General features: G+C 53.5%; 1 protein-coding gene across 3 annotated transcripts in view; it reads right to left on the bottom strand.

Moving 5' to 3' along the window:
• The window catches only part of DLGAP4 (DLG associated protein 4), a 192320-nt gene that overhangs the window by 117892 nt on the left and 58780 nt on the right, over nt 1-15648 (bottom strand). For all 3 annotated transcript variants that reach the window (XM_028523757.2, XM_036009795.1, XM_036009794.1), the window contains exon 2: nt 14216-14432. The gene's annotated coding sequence lies outside the window, so the exon portion shown is untranslated. The remainder of the gene's footprint in view (nt 1-14215; nt 14433-15648) is intronic.

Raw genomic sequence — 15648 nt, 5'->3', positions numbered from 1 at the left:
GGCTTCCAGTCCTTAAGGCTTTTCTCAACTCCATCGCTTTCTGGCTAAGTAACCTTGAGAAGTCTCTCTTCTCTCCTTCCACATCTGTAACATGGAACCAGCTACTCCTCCCACTGTGCTCGTGGGGGTCGATGGGTCAGATCTGTCAAGTGTCTGGCACGGGGCCTGGCACATGGCAGGTGCTCAGTGAAGAAGCAGTCCCTTCTTTTCCATACAGTCCCTGAGCCACACACCACCTTTCAGTTCTGGCTCAAATCTTACACATTCCAGGAAACCCCATGAGATTCTAAGAGCATATGTTTAACAACCGACACCCACCCCCACCATCCCACCCCGCATCAGTTTACAAAGCCCGGCCTCACCCATTAGTTTGTGTAATGCTACAAACAACTTCCCTGTTATGACTGAGGAAGATGGGGCTACAGAGAAGTAGAGCGTCCAGGTCGCTTGAATTCTCTAAGGTTCACTTTGCTCATATCTGAAACGGGGTCACATACTAGTACCTGGCCTGCACATAGATGCTAAGAGATAAATGACATATGAATAAAAAGTTCTTAAAAGAGTGCACAAATCTTATCTCAGATATTGCTTGGATTTGCTCGATGCCAGGGCCATAGACTCTGACCCCCAAGCTGGTCCCCCAAAACCCAGAGTCCTGGCGATGATTCGTGCGAACACTGAAGACAGAACCATGGACAGCGTCCCCAGAGGCTGAGGTAACGCCAAACCCTCTCTTCAGCACCACGGACAACACCCTGCCCTCAACCCCAGGGCCAGGGCAACTTCCTAGGAGTGCCCAAAAAGCTCAGGGTCAAGGTCAGTGTTGAAATCCCCTCCTTCCACGCTGGGGTGGCAGAGAAAGCCTCTATTCCCCAGCTAGTTACCTGCTCTGCTATCTGTAAGGCCCAGAGTGGGCTGCTTCCACTTCTGTTTCCATTTGCAGTTTGATATTCCAAAGGTGTTTCCTCATTTCTTACGCAGTGATTAAGGTCCCTCAGGGAGGCTTTCTGGGGCTTTTAGATTGGGGAAACCCACATCCCCAGGCCAGGAGAGACTCTTGAGCCTTCTCTTTTTTTACTCCTGGACTCATTTCAGAGGCAAGTAGTGAATGCCACTGGGCAGAGCATCACAGCCAAGAGTGGCAGCAAGGCCAGGCCCGCTGCCACCTCATCTCAAGGGCTGGGCTTGTTGCCCTGTGCTCAAGACACTGATTAAAGAGGAAAAGCATTTCTGACCCTTCAGCCTGTCCCACGCCATCTCTCATGCCTGAGTGTGCAGATGATACAGAGGCAGGAGGCCATCTCCTATTGGCTGCTTGCCTGTTTGATGAGAGCTAGATTCCTGCCCTGACCACTTCCACCTCTGACCTCGCTGGATGCCTTCATCAAATGTCTTGAGCTGCCTTCTTGAAGGACTCCCAGGGCTTTAGTCCAGGGGGGACCACAGCAAAGCCAGCACCTCAGTACTTCTGAGACAGTGGAGGGGGAAGACACGGCACACAAGAATACAGTGACTTCCCCTGATGAATGGGAACAAGGCCACCTCCTCAGAGTTGGGATAAAATGAGATTGTGCATCCAGCACCAGGCCTGGCACATGATGGGGCTCAGTGAATGTCTGTCCCCACTTCCTAACCATGAACATATGGTGATGGCAATGATGATCACTACTACTGTTGAGTGCCTATTCCATGCCAGTGCTAGGTCAAGGTCTTCAGGAGTAGGAAAGGCAAGAATTATTATACCCATTTTGCTGATAAGGAAATTAAGGCTTGGGCAGGTCATGGAATTTGCCAAAGATCACACAGCTGAGCAAGGGACAGAACCAGATCTCTACCCCCAAACTTCAGGCTGCCTCCTCACCTGCAGGAGACCTGTGGTAGCTACAACTGTCCTGACTTCTCACCTGGGGGAGGCAGCACAGCCCGTCCTCGGCTTGCCCGCACCCAATGCTGGGAGATCCGTGCCCAGCTGGTTGGCTGCTGACAAGCTTCTGGGCCCAGATACTGGAGCGGGTGAGGACAGAAGCAGAGCCCATACCCCTCCCTGTCCCAGGCCCCCAGGAGCCTTCGAAGGGCTCAGATGCAATCCCCTCTCATCCCCACAACAGTTGCCTCCTCTCCTAACATGGCAAGCTGGCAGCTAGCCCACCTGCCTCTGCATCATCTGCACACACAGAGGAGCAGGGCTCACGGAGTACCCACTGCATCCCCGACACCCGACGCTGGGCCCCTCATACCTGTCATGGAGGTGAGGACACTAAGGCCCAGGGAGGGGGCGGGACTTACCCCAGGACAGATGAACAGCTATGATCTCAGGCCTCCAGACTCGCTCTCCAGTGCTCCCAGCCCTAGACTATGGGCTCAATGGGGGCAGGAGCCACAACACTCTTGTTCACTGCTAGGTCCCTGGCACCCGCCTTGGGGCCTGTCCTGAAACAATTTTCTTTTCTCACTTCCTCTGGGGGAGTGGCAATGTGTCGCCCACATTCCCTATCCCACCCAAAGAGTCTTGTACACACTAGGCTCCTAGTGAGTATTTCTTACATTATTTCATTCATTCAACAACTATTTACTGAGTGCTTAATAGGTGGCAGTCACTGTTCTAGGCGGTAGGACCACAGCAGTAAGAGAAAAGACACAAATAACTGGACATTCCGATCCCCTTGTGACACTGACCAGAGTGAATCTGCACGTTCCCCCCACTCACTGAGCCAAAAGGGCCCCTGGGGTGTCTTTGGGCTGCACACAGTTCCAAGAACCCGATGTGTGCTTGCTGAAAGAGTGAATGAGTAAAGGCAGGTGGAGCAGTACAATAAAGACAGCCGCCAGTTATTGAGAGGTTGCTCTATTCTAGGTGCTAAATGTTTCACATACATTAATTATCTCGTAGAATCTTCCCAACAGCCACTGTGAGGCGGGCACTTTAAAGGGGATCCTGCCGCCTATCCTGTTAGCCATTCTTCCTTTTGCCTAATTAACAGAAGTGCTCAGTTGGAAACATTCATTTCAGCAGCTTCCCTTGCAGCTAGGGGGGCCACGTGACCACACCGGGCAAGTGAGGTGTAGGCAAAGTCCACTGAGTGAGGCTCCTAGGAAATCTACTGTTTTCCTGATAAGACGGGCAGATGCAGAGAGCACGTCATCTTTACTATCTTTGTCCTGCCTGGAATCTCCTGTCCTGCCACGAGAATGAAAGACACATGCTAAGGATGGCAGGGATCTAGGCCCTTAATCATGCCCTTGGATTGCTGCTCTGGCCCTGGCCTGCCTGCCTCTGGGATCCTTGTTATACGAGAAGAATAACCTCCTGGGTGTTCACATCACTGTTATTTTTTCCTTCTGTTACATGCAGACAAATGTGATTCCAACTAATTCAGTATCAAAACAAGTGAGGATCAGAGAGGTGAAGTGATTTTCTCCAAAGACACACAACAGGTAGACAGTCTGGAATTGGCCTCTGGGTTTAATGCAGGTAAGTGCCTCAGACTGTCACCTGTGTGCTGTCACTCCTGCCTGCAGTTCTGGGCAGCGAGGAAGCCCCTCCCCAAACCCAGCACGTGGCTCTCGTCTAAGACTCTTCCTGAGCACTCTGGGGTCTGGCTCCCCTGATGTCTCCTCTCTTACCTGACCTCCTTCCTCTACACACAGGTCGACGAGATCCTCCCTTCAAAACTTACCTGTTTCAAGTCCCAGGATTCTGTTCAGATCCTGACCCCAATGAAGCACTCTCTCTCCTCTCTGCTCACCCACCTCTGCCTGGCCCACAATCCTGCACTGCCTGCCTGCAAATGAGCACAGCGGGCTCTCAGCGCTTGCAGACAGCTCTCCCTGTTTCCATCTCTTCCCCACCAGGGTCCTGCACCCAACACCAGAAGGACCTTCCTCAAGAGCAGTCTGACTGGCCCTGGCATTCGATGCCTCCAGGATCAGACTCCTGCCACCTTCCCAGGGAATTTGAGAGAATTTGCTCTTGCTGTTCCCTCTGCTCCCCACCCTTCACTCCAGTCCGCATTTCTAGGGTCAGCTCCAACTTCAGGTCACAGAGAGGTCCCCTCTGACCACCCTGCTTTGAACGGGTGCCCACTTCCACCACCCCATGCCGCACCCTCTCTTAGCCCCCGGGTCTCTGAGCACATCTGAGGACCTTGTTCACTCATTGTTTGCATGCCTGTCATTCACACCCTTTCCCGCCACCAGAACCAGCGCTCCTTGAGGGCAGGAAACAAGCCCATCTTTTCCACCACTTCCCCCAGTGTCTGGCATGAGGCCCGGGGCTCGGGTTCAATCAGGAGGTGCTGAATGAAGCTCAAGCTCACTTCCCACGCCTTCCCGCCACCCACTTTCTACTCCAGCCAAGTAGAACTACTCGAGCTTCCCTGAGCCCTCCTGTTGCAGTTGGGGCCCAGAGCCTCCTTCAGCTCTGCCTCCAGCCAGGGCTTCCTCTCCCTTCCGTCCATCGCAGCCAAACTGTTCTGTGTCTCATGTCCTCAGGATGTTGCTTTAAATCTCAGCACCAACAGAATCCAAGCAGATGGGCATTCCAGACTCCCTCGGGGAGGGGGTGGGGCGGGATGACACTTTGGGACAGAGAGCATGCTGTGTGCGTGTGCACACGTGCGTGTGTGTGGAGGGGACTGGCTCCCTGCATCTTAGCCTGGATACGACGGCCTCTGTAACTCCTTGCTCTTGCATTTCTGCCTCTGGACACCCCTATCGGCGCTAATTCTGAAATGTCCCACTCTTCTCTGAGGAGCTGTAGCTGTAAGAAAGGAGAAGGGAAAAACACTCATACTTACTGAGCCCCTATTATGTGCCAGACATCGTTCGTGGCCATATAATGATGCTGATGTTGATGGGAGTTAATAGCGGCTAGAATTCGTTAAGCACTTAGTGTGAGCCTGACCCAATCCTATGGGATCTGTCTTTAATCAGACAGATTCTATTATTATCACCCTCGTTTTACAGATGAGGAAAAAGAGGCTCAGAGAGGGGGGGCCACCTGCCCGAGGTCACAGAGAGACGTGAGGGTCTTGGACTCGGGTGTCTAGTCCAGAACCTGCTCCTCTGCCAAGCTGAGCTGGGCAACACCCAGGTGTCTTGGTCTGTGGGGGAGGAGACACTGCTTCCTCTTCCAAACTCCTGCCACCTCTGAATGCGAAGGTGGAAGCCGCAGGTCCCTGACCGGAAAAGCACTCCTGGGGGACGGCTTGGCTGGTGAGACTTACCCTGGTCTGCAAGGCGGAAGGACAGCGCTCCAGCCCCCCAGAGGAAGTCGCGAGGTGGACGGAAGTCAAGTGAGCCTGGGCTCTGCTTCCCCAGCAAGGCTGAAGATTTTCCCAACAGCCACGGCCAAATTTATCTGCCAATCCCCCAAAGAGCTGATTCCAGCGTCTGTCTGGAAATGTCAGCCCGTGTGGTTGGAGGAACGAGGGGAGAGTTTTCCTCTAAATAGCAGGAAGCATATGGGAGGCGGATGGCGCCCGCCACACCAACCTGCCAACTCTCACTCAAGCAGGAGCTAAAAGGGGCCCAGAGGGTCTGGAATTCCTGCCACCTCCCGGGGGGTTGGGGGTGGGGGTCGGAGACAGAGACAGCGGCAAGGAGAAGGGCAGGGAGCGGGCCCTGGAAGGCAGGCAGGAGTTCCTGGCTGACAGGCGAGCGGCCTGAGGCCATCGGAGGAAGGGGACACGGAAGAATTGAGCACAGCATCGGTGATGGCCATAAGAGCTGCTACTCACGGAGCACTTGTTATGAACCACGTTTGGATTAGGCACTTTATTTGAATGATTTCACTTAAATTTTGTAACCAACTCTAAGATAGGGGCTGCTATTTTTCCCATATTACAGACCAGAAAGCTGGGGCTCAGAGAAGGAAAAAACAGGAACTCAGACTCTCTGGGCTAGAAAGGACCTTCCAGAGCCTCAGCTGAATCACAAATACTCCACAGACTTTTCTGTCAAGTTGTGGTGCAGCTGTTGCTTAAACACTTCAAGTGATGGGGAGCTCACTACCACATGTTAACAGTGAGCAATTTGTATCCAAAAGGTTTTCCTACTAAACTAGAATCTCTTTCTGCAGGGCTTTTCCCCCAGGTCTGAGTGCCAGACCCAGACCCTGCCTTCCTCCCCAGAGACAAAAAGGCAGGGAGCAAGGCCCCTCTAGGTCTCTGGCTCCCTCTCTGCAGGTGACATACCTCAGTTCCCTTGGCCACCTCTCTGCCCATGACCATGGCAACCAAAGCAGCCCCCAGTCACTTATGTGTGCCAGGCACCATGCAAAGCCCACCCATACACACACTCTTCCGAGCCCCCAGGTGGGGTATCCCATCCCGATCCCTGGGGAGATACTGTCATTGCTCCATTTTACAGAGGAGCAGGCAGGCTCCATGAGGCAGAGAGCTTTGCCCCTATCATTATGGCAAGGACGTGGGGGCAGTGGAGGTCTCACTGGGCTGCTGCTCTAAGTCTCATGACAGCTGAAGAGGCCCCTGCTGGCCCTACCTGGGGACCGTCTTGCTGATGCTGACCCAGCCTTTGGTGGGGGTCATCTGGACACTGGTCCACAGCACCCCCTCCCGGGGTCACACTTAGCCCCCCCTTCCTCTTCCCCAGCACCCGTGAAGCCCCCAATCTGGCTAACTCTCCCTGCTAGACACCTACCTTTCTGCGCCATCGCCGTAGTCCCTCCTGGCCCCGTCACCCCCAAATGTCCCCAGCCCAACGCAAGGACATCTCTGACACCCAGCTCTGCCCCGCCTTTGGCCCCCTTCTACCGTGCAAAATCAATGCGCACTCCCTGGCCCAACAGTGGAGGCTTCCGAGCTCCGGTCCAGGCCGAACCCTCCCACCTTCTTTCCCCTGGTGACCCCTCAAGCCCTGCGGCTTAAGAGTTCAGCAGGAGGCAGGTGAGGTCTCTCCAGAGCCCAGGGCCTCTACCTGACTCACCCTTCCCAGTTGTTTCTCCCGAAGAACCCCTATTTATCCTTTAAGACTCTGCTCAGAGGGACAGAATCAATTGATCTGGCCTTGGAGAACCCTGAGGGGTCGGCACCTCCCTCTGACTCGCCATATTCACCTGCTGTCGCTGACGGGGAGGCTCTCCCCTTGGCTGAGTCTCAAACTCCCCTGACGGGGCCTGCTCTAATGCATCTTTGTAGCACAGCGCCTGGCACATGGTAGGTGCTAATAAATGTTTGTGGAGTGTGAGGATGAATGATTAAATGGGGACCTAGGGGCATGATGGAGTATTAGAGACGACCCATAAAACACGGCTTGTGCATGTCACAGCTTTGATGTATCAGAAACAAAAAATGCCGCTGTCAAAATAAACAGTCACAAAACATTTGATTCATGAGGATTTTGCTGGCTGCCTGCAAACCGAGAAGGGTGTCAGGGGACGATCTGGGACGGTTGGAGCTTCCAGAAAAAAGCTGCCTCAGTCTGAGTAGATGAAGTCACCAGGGCTCACCTGAAGGGGGGGCGGGGAGAAAGGGAGCAGGGGGCCGTGGAGTGGGCAGGGGCGGAAGAGACTGGGCCCAGGTTCCAGACCTGCCTCTCACTTGCTCCGTGTCGATGCACAGGGGGCTTGGTTGCACTGAGCCGCAGTTTCTAGTCTGTAAACTGTAAAGGGCATTTGGAGAACTGATTGACGCAGCTGTGTGTCCAAAGGCCTAACCACTCCCTCCGCTGTCAGGGTGATGGACTCTCTCCGTCTGTCTCCTCCATTCATGCCCCCGGCAGGGGATGCAGACACCCTGGGTTCCTAGGTCTTGGGACCCTATGGTCTGAAAATGCAGGTCCCTGCAGCCCTCCTGGAAGGTCATTTGGGAGACAGCCCTCAGTGGCAGGTGAGCAGGAAGTGGCAGGATCGTGAACTTGATCCTGTGAAGGAGCTTTCTAATCAGAGGTGGAGGGAATACAGAGTAAGCTCCCCATCTCTGAGGGTGTGCAAGCAGAGGCTGGGCACCTCGGGGTCAGGAGTTCTGACCCATGGTGGAAAAGATTTTAGACCAGTAAATAGCAAAGGCCCCCTTGAAGGACTACTTGGTCTTTTCTCTCCTTGCCCATGTGGGGCCTTGACCTGACCCCACCCCACCTAAGATTATACTCCCTCATTGCCAGCCAGACTGAGCTTGCTCCTCCCATGACGTCCCTCAAAGACTCAGCCTCCAGCATCAAGTCCAAGCTCTTATCCTGGCATTCAAAGCCCCTGTGGTCTGGACCTGCCATTGCACATCCACTGGTTGTCCTCCCACCACACGCCCTTGACATTTTCTCCTGCCCACCATGGTCTTCCCATACTCTTCCTGGTTACTCAGCTTAGGTGTCACCTCCTCCAGGAAGACTTCCTTTCTCCCATGCTGGCCTTTGTGTTCCCTCAGCCCCTGTACATGTACCCACACTGCAGATGAGTCATCTATGGGCTCCTCCCGCTCCTTGTGAATCTGCAAGGCCGTTGAGGGCCAGGCCAGCTCCCTCCCAGGCCCGGCAGGGGCTCCGACACAGAGAAGGCTGATGTCTTCTGAGCTGGGCTAGTGCTCCGGAGCTTCTGATTTCGAGTCTAGAGCTGCCCCGATGAGCTTGTGACTATAAGATCTGTGCTCAGGACTCTTTTCTATAGTTACACTGTTTCTTTTTCTGATTATAAAGGTCATAGGTCTTGGGAAAATCAGGTCAGTACAGGAGGGGGAATCTGCTGTGTGTAGCCACTGCCTGGTCTATTTAGGCTACAGATACATTTTTGATTGGGGGAGCTACCCCTTCCCACTTTCCACTGGTGGAGTTCTGGGGGGTGTTGACTCCATCCCCAGCTGGGCAGTGGTGCAGAGGGCAGGCTGCTAACCATGGCAATTGAATGAGGGGCAGGCACCTCCCCAAATTTGACCCAATCAATGCTGAAACTCAGTTTTGAACCTTGTGTTTGAGGTATCTGGGAAGAAGTTTTGCATGGTCCTCTGGACAAGCATCTCATCTGCTGTACAAGAGAGCCCTATGAGTATGAGAGAAACTCAGAGGAAGCAGAACTGAGAAACAGTGAGAGAAACTGGGTCCTAGTAACAGGGCCTGAGCCCCTGGATCCAGCTGACCCTGAAGCCATTCCCTCTGAACTTTACAGTTACAAGCCAATAAATTTCATTTTTGTTTAGACCAGTTGGGGCTGGGTTGTCTGTCACTTGTACTTCAAAAGTACCTGAATGATACAAACAAAAATAAAAATAGAGCTTGTTCATATCTCACCATTCAGAGGAAACCCCTATGAAGAGTGTGATGGCTTTCCTTCTGCATGCTTCTCTCGGCAGGAGCATGCATATATTCATGCACATCTTTCCTAACAAAAAGGAGACTGTTTTGTAACCTGCTATTTTTCCCTCAACAATGAGCCATGGACATGTTTCCATGTCAACAGTATAGGTCTATTGCATTGTCTCCACAGCCTCCGAGAACGCCATTGTCTGGCTGGACCATCATTTATTTAACCATCTCTTGCTGATAGATAATTGGGCAGCTTCTGATTTATCACCGTCATCGAGAAAGTGCAGTGAACTTATTTGTAAAGTGTGTACGTTCGCTCTTGCTGGATTATGTATGACTAAGATTCCACGATTCCAAGAGTTTGAATTCACCAGCGTAGGTTTCCCTGTCTAAGATTTAAGATTCGGTGTCTGTAAGCTAGTATCTGTCCTTCTGGGAAGGTTCAGTGGTTATCAGAACCAAGCAAACCTAGGGCCAGGGGGTTCCCTTAACAGTTTCTCCCACGAGTGTGCTCATTAGCAATGCAAGTCAGTTGGTGGGAAGGTAGTTGGGGCTCAGGGCTTGGGGCTCAGGGGGTTGGGGCTGGTGCTGGCTGTGTACGCCCCGCTAAGCCGTCCACCTCCCCGGGCCTCATCCCCCAACTGGGCCTGTCTCTCAGTAACTGAGAGGACAGTGAGCCTGGGGACCAGTCAGCACTGACAGCCCAGGCAGCACACGATGAGCGCAGAGTAGGTGTCACCTCTGGTGGTCACTGTGGCAATGGCTGCAGCCGCCAGCGATGCAGCGCTGAGATGAGACTGGTCCAGCCCTCTCCGTGTGTCATCTCATCACTGAAGCCCCACAACTGCCCCCAGCACCACTGTTCTTGTCTCCGTTCCACAGAAGGAAAAACTCAGCCTCAGAGAGGGCAAGTGACTTGCCCAAGGTCACACAGCCAAGAAGTGGTAGAGCTGAGGTGCGACCCAGATCTGCTGGCTCCCCAGCCCACATCTTGTTTTATTGGAGAACTGCTCCAGGCAGGACTTGGGCGTCCTAAAATCCCCCACTTCCCTCCCCAAGTCCTAACCCTAAGGAAAGACTCTAAATCCAGAAAAGTATTAAGAAGACAACACAGATCTCCCATGTCTGCACCCCCCAGGACGGAACCACTGTGAACTGTTTTCAGAAACACACACAGTTCTTACAAAAAAATGATATCATGCTACCTCTGCTGTTTTATAACCTCTTCTCTTTCAACTCTGTAACACAGTATGAAGTTCTTTCTGCAACAGGAAATGTAGAGCCGTGGCCCCATTTCTGACAGCTGCAGCAGGTGCCACTGTGCGGCTGCAGCACATGGATTTAACTAGTGCCCGGTGACAGACAAGGGCGTTCCCAACTGTCCTATTATCAACAATGCCCCAGCGAATACTTTCCAGCACGCCTAGATCCCTGTCATCCTGCAGGTCCCAGCTCGAATGCCACCTCCTTAGGGAAGCATCTTGAACCCTTTGCAACATCGCCATGCCGACTTCCATCATTGCACTGATGGTGTCTCTGTGTATTCGGTTCATTTGTTTGAGTGACTGAATAATACCGGTCCCTCCTCAAGGCAGCATGCTCTGTGACAGGCACAGACTAGCAGGGACTAGCCCTTGACGAATGTCTTGGGAGAGCAGGAATGCTTCTGGGGCAGGTGCCCTGTCTGCAGAGCAGGCACCCCTGTTTCAGGGCTTGGAGATGCCCTCAGCCCTGCTGTCCTGCAGGCCAGGTCCCCAGGACCAGTTCAGGGACCCAGAGATCCGCCGTAGAGCTCGGTTCCAGTCACGGGCTGCTTGGAGATTCCATCCCAAGTGCCTGCCTTCCTGAGGCCTTCACACACACAGGAGACCCACAGGGCGCCGGAGCCGGTAGAACTCCCTACCGTGTGCTGGCTGTGTGGCCTTGGGCCAGTCATTTCTTCTTTGAGGGCTCAGTCCCCTCATCTGTAAAATGGGGCCAATACCACCCACCTCACAGGGTTGTTCTGAAGATTAAGGAAGATAATGAATGTGCTTAGCACATAGTAGGTCCTCAGGAAATGGCACTGCAGGCCCACAGGCAGTTAGTTCAGAGGGTAGGTCTGACCCTGCCTTACCCAGATGTCCTCTTTTCATCTTGAATGATTCCTAGTTGTGCCCTGGACGCCTCCCCTGGCCTGTCCCTTGGAATGACACATTCCGACCCTTCAACGCCTGTTAAATGGCTAAACGCTCTGCTCCGATCCCTTGTCATACTCCCCGATGCCTCATCTGCTGCCTGTGGCCACAGACACCAGCCTGGCTTCTGGAGCCTTAAAAATGCAAGAGGCACCACCGGCACATGCCTGAGGAGCAGACGGAGGAACCCTGCCCCTTGGGGGACTTCCTGGCCCCCGATCCTCAAACACGGACGGTGGTGCTGGCCAGAGTCAGCCTGCCCGGGTTCTCGTCCCCATTCCCGCCCCTGAGCGCTGGCTGGCTGTGGGATGAGTAACTTCACCCCTCCAAGCCTCCCTGTGCTCCTCTGTAAAATGGGGAGAACAACAGAATCCGTGAAGATCCAGTGAGATAAACTAAAACATTTAGCAAGAGCCTGGCATTTAGATAAGTACTCCACAAACATTAACTATTATTGTTATAATTGCTTTTTAGCTTTTTTACTGTGAAATATAAGCACATAAAATGGGGTGTTTATGGAGCGAATTATCACGAAACAACGAGTTGGGGAACCGCCATGCGGGTCGGTGGACAGAGCAGCGCCGGCCCCTCAGAAACCCCTCCCGAAACTCTCCCCAGTCCTTACAGCCTATTTGCTCCACGAAGATGATCCATTTTTCACTTTCCTAGTGCTATTGTTATTACTGTTACTGATAACAACAAGCAAATAAAAACCATAAAACCGTGGCTACTCTGCCCCCACTAAGCCAGGCTCCCAGCACCCTGGCTGCCTCCGTCCTGGGCACGGAGACTCCCCAGCCGATTTCCCAACTTGGGCTCCGGCTGTTCTTTAAATAACCAGCTTGTTAGCAAAACAGCAGCAGTAACACCTCCCTCGCTGCCGCCCAGGCCTCCATCTTTCCTCACAATGCTGACGGCTGCTCCCCCCACCCCCCCACCCAGCTTGTGCCAAGGAATCCCGTTCTCCGTCACTGGGCCACACGTGCCAGGGGCTGCCCGCTCCGCTGTGCTCTGGGTGGCCACAGTCCCGCCCCTCGGGCTGTGCCTGGCCTGGGGGGCCCAGGGCGGCACTGAAAGGTGGCCGGTTTCAGGAGAGGCTGAGACGTTGACAGCTGAGCCCTCTCCCCAGGCCCGTGCCTCCGTCTTCCCATCAACCTCCCGCAGGGTCATCAGGAGTTTAGCCGAGGAGATGAAGAAGAGGGCGCACTTAGTGGAATGCCACGCACGTAATATGCAATTGCTCGAGAAATGCTCGAAGTTATTCAGGTGGCTGCTGTTACATATCTAGTCCCTGGCGGGGCCACGCAGGAACTAGGGCACAACCAGGAGAGTGTGTGAAGGATTAAGTCCCACAGAAACCCACAGCTCTCGGGCTGAGGCGTCCTCATCACTTCGTTTCCTGCGACAGCTTCTCAGCCAAATGCGACTGCTGTCTGCCGTCCCTACAATAAGCCAGGGGACAGATTAGGAGCACCAGGCTGGGGGCAGCTGATTAAAAGGGCCCTTTTCATGGTTATTAATAAGAAGGCAGGCACCACGCGAGCGTGCAGCACCTTGTTCTTGAAGAAGCACTTCTACTTACATTATCTACAGTGAATTTCACGGGTTTTTAAATTATCCCATAACATTTGCATATGATACATATTTACAAGACTTTTCCCTTCTCAGAACCATCCCACCAGGGAGGCTGGGCAGCTGTCGGCAGAGGAGAGAATGGAGACCGGAGGGGCGGGCCACCCCGCGGAAGGCCTGCGCTGACCGCATGCTGTCCAGGGTCAGCAGCTAAGAGGCCACTGGGCTCAGGGGTCCCGATGATGTCTAGGTGGAGGGAGGTGACGGAGCCTTCTCTACTCTCCCTTTTTCCTTCCCTCCACAACTGTTTACTACGTTCCCACTATACGCCAGGCGCTTGCCAGATGCTGGCTGTCCAGTGGGGGATGAAGCATTATTTCTCATCCTTGGGGAGCAGAGGCCACGTGAACAGGCAGGTCGTAAACAACTGTCCCGTGTAGTGCTGAGTGGTGGCCAGGTGACCCTGGGTGAGCCCCTTCACTCATGTGAGCCTCGGCACCCTCGTCTGTGAACCAGACCAGCCATGCCTCTGCGGCCCAGGAGGTGGCAGCGAGTGTCAGGTGCTGTGCTGGCCCTGAGAGGGGTGTGTTCTTGGGATCACCGCTGTGGGAAAGGTGACAGGCCAGGCTTGGGGTGGAGTGGGCGTGGGGGGCGGGCTGCACGTCCTTAAATGGGTGGTCAGAGAGGCTTCGGGCCCTGCACCTTGACCACGTGGAGGTCAGTCTGCTCTGGAACTGGAGGAATGTGGGCGGAGCAGGCTGGAGGGGCAGGAGCCACAGGGCTCCCCGAGATTCAGGAACTCTGATGGCCTCGCCTCAGCCCCAGCACAGCTCACCCGCCCCTCCCCTTCCCACACCCTTGTCGCCAGCAGTCCCAGCCCCTTGGGTGTGGCATGGGATGGCCTTTGAGGGAGACAGAGCTGGGCTCACTGTGCATCTTCTCAGGCAAGTGGCTTCCCTTCTCTGAGGCTGTTTTCTTTGTGAAAAGGAAGCCGTCACCATGCCCACCTGTCGGGATGCTGGGAGGACTGGGTAAGACAAGCAGCTAAACTGTAAGTTGAGCTCAGACCCAGAAAAGCTCTCACTGAGGTCCCTCCGCCAGCATGTTGGTGTCTGTGGGTGGGGGAGCTGGGCATTTCCCAGCGGTGTGGAGCACGAGTGGGCGGTGAGCAGCCCGGATTCTGTGTGCCCAGGCCGGCGGACGCAGTTACTTACCAACCAGGGAGCTACGTGCAGAGGGAAAACAGCAACCAGTCGGGAACCAGCGGGTGTCACCTCAGGAGTGGGCACTGCACCTAGGGCTGGCACACACATCCCTCCAGGCACTCAGTCAGAGGAGCTGGCAGCAACCAGTGTGGGACGGGGGCCCTCCAGTGCCGGCAGTGACCAGGTTTGGACCGCCAGGCGCTGGCAGAAGGGAAGGCACCAGTACCTGCAGAAATGGGGGAGAATGTCAGTTAGGAAGTGCCTGGGATAATCTCTCCACCCTGAGACACTTGGACTTGCCCTGGGAGCCCTGAGGAGGAAGACACCATGCAGCAATCACACAAACCCAAGTGTACAACACTACATTTTTCTAAGCACTCCAGCCTCCCGGCTCATGGGGGCCCCACATTGTTTTTCAGAGGCATATTTACATGTCATGCATATTTATGATGCCTTTCCCACCACCCACAGAATCCCCACAGCAGCCTAGAAGCTGGGTTTCAAAGCCTTTGATCCCCCCTGTCTTGCTTTGCCCTCACTTTCCCTGAACAGGGGCAGTCAGGAAAGCCACACAGTCCTGAGGCGAATCCCAGCTCAGCCGCTCACTCTCGGAAGGACGGCTGTCCTGTTCTGAGCCTCAGTTTCCTCACTTGTCAAATGGTATTCACGGTGCCTCCTCTGAGGCACTTCTGGTCAAGATGGAGGGACAGGTAAACATGCTTCACTTCTTCACGCAGCCACAGAGAGAATTATAAGTGTATCTCAAAACAAATAACAACCAGAACTGTCAGAAAATCGAGCTGTAGGGAAGTCTGACAACCAAGGATGTAAAGAAGCCACATTCATCTAGACAGGTGTCTTTTCTAAGACAGGGAGTCAAAGCAGCTCTACCTAATACACAGAAACAGACGCAGGGAGGCTGTCGAATTGAGGAGACAAAGAAACATGGCCCAAATGAAAGAACAGAACAAAACTCAAGAAGAAGGACTAAATGAAATAGTCATTTGAACTAGATATAGCCAACCCATCAGATACAGAGTTCAAAACACTGGTGATCAGGGTGCTCAAAGAACTCACTGAGTATGGCAAAAACATAAGGGAAGAAATGAAGGTTATGCTAGACGAAATAAAGAGAAATCTACAGGGAACCAACAGTGGAGAGGATGAAGCCAAGAATCAATGATTTGGAATATAAGAAAGGAAAAAGCATTCAATCAGAACAGCAGAAGAAAAAAGAATTAAAAAAAATGAGGAGAGGCTTAGGAACCTCTGGGACAATGTTAAACGTACCAATATCCAAAACACAGGGGTGCCAAAAGAAGAGGAACAGCAAGAAATTGAAACCTTATTTGAAAAAAAAAATAAAAGAAAATTTCTCTAACTGGGTGAAGGAAATAGACATACAAGTCCAGGAAGCCCAGAGAATCCCAATTAAGTTGGAC

Source organism: Phyllostomus discolor, chromosome 9 (assembly GCF_004126475.2).
Source record: "Phyllostomus discolor isolate MPI-MPIP mPhyDis1 chromosome 9, mPhyDis1.pri.v3, whole genome shotgun sequence".
Lineage (NCBI taxonomy): Eukaryota > Metazoa > Chordata > Mammalia > Chiroptera > Phyllostomidae > Phyllostomus > Phyllostomus discolor.
The sequence above is the reverse complement of the archived record's forward strand: the minus strand, read 5'-3'. Positions and strand labels throughout refer to the sequence as shown.